Source organism: Tiliqua scincoides, chromosome 1 (assembly GCF_035046505.1).
Source record: "Tiliqua scincoides isolate rTilSci1 chromosome 1, rTilSci1.hap2, whole genome shotgun sequence".
Classification (NCBI taxonomy): Eukaryota; Metazoa; Chordata; class Lepidosauria; order Squamata; family Scincidae; genus Tiliqua; species Tiliqua scincoides.
In genome coordinates, this window is record NC_089821.1 from 192,108,149 (window position 1) to 192,109,095 (window position 947).

The 947-nt window shown below is 41.1% G+C and overlaps 1 pseudogene; it reads left to right on the top strand.

Annotated features, from left to right (window-relative positions):
- The first annotated feature begins 286 nt into the window (after positions 1-286).
- On the top strand, positions 287-404 carry LOC136637444 (5S ribosomal RNA; annotated as a pseudogene).
- Positions 405-947: the final 543 nt, after the last annotated feature.

Genomic DNA, 947 nt, shown 5'->3' on the forward strand with positions numbered 1-947 from the left:
GGCCCTCTCTAGCAACAACTCTCACCAACAACTGAACCTCAAACAGCAGCAACAGTTAGTTGTGTGAACTGGACCACAGTTCCCAGGATTTCCAGGAAAGGGGGAATGATCATTAAAGCCGTTTAGGAAGTCTGTATTGTTGCTGTGTCCCTAGGTTGAGGCAAAGAGCTGTGCTAATCTAGTGGAATTTTGACTTTCTAAAAATTGTTATCATGATTTTTTGAAACTCACCTAGTTCTAAAAACAGTCTGCCATGTAGTAATTTATTATGTGCTATTCAGAATAGGCCTAGCAACTGTTACCCTGCACATGCCTGATCTTGTCTGATCTCGGAAGCTAAGCAGGGTCAGGCCTGGTTAGTACTTGGATGGGAGACTGCCTGGGAATACCAGGTGCTGTAGGCCTATACCATAGTCTTTCGAGACTGAAGGTTGTCAACCATATAAAGCTTTATATAGGTTGGTAGGATAGTTTGCTAAAGAACAGTGACTCGCCCATCAGTGAAGACAAGGGAAGAAAATACCGCAATGATATAAATTCTATTAAAACTAGCGAGACTAGATTTGAGTCTCCAGGAGAGAGAGATTTGTCATGCACAGTCAGAAACTAGTTCTTTTGCTTATGAGTGATCAATCATCTGCTGTCAGCGTTTGTTGATACCCTGGAGTTTGCAGAACACTGTAGAAGTCTTTGTTGTGCCATTCCCAGGTGCAACATTCACTACTGAAAGGGTTTTTAAGATACGTGTTCTGAGGATATACTGCAATTATAATTTTAAGGCAGGAAAGCCACAGAAACCATGACAATATAAATTGCAAAATGTTTGAGAGGTAAAAAAAAAGTTGAGGTTCACACTAAAAAGCTGAAAGTCAGGCTTCCCAGAGTTTGCCAGTTTCTAATGATGACTAATTTAGGTAGTTATCTCACTTGTGCTTAAGGCGGCCATG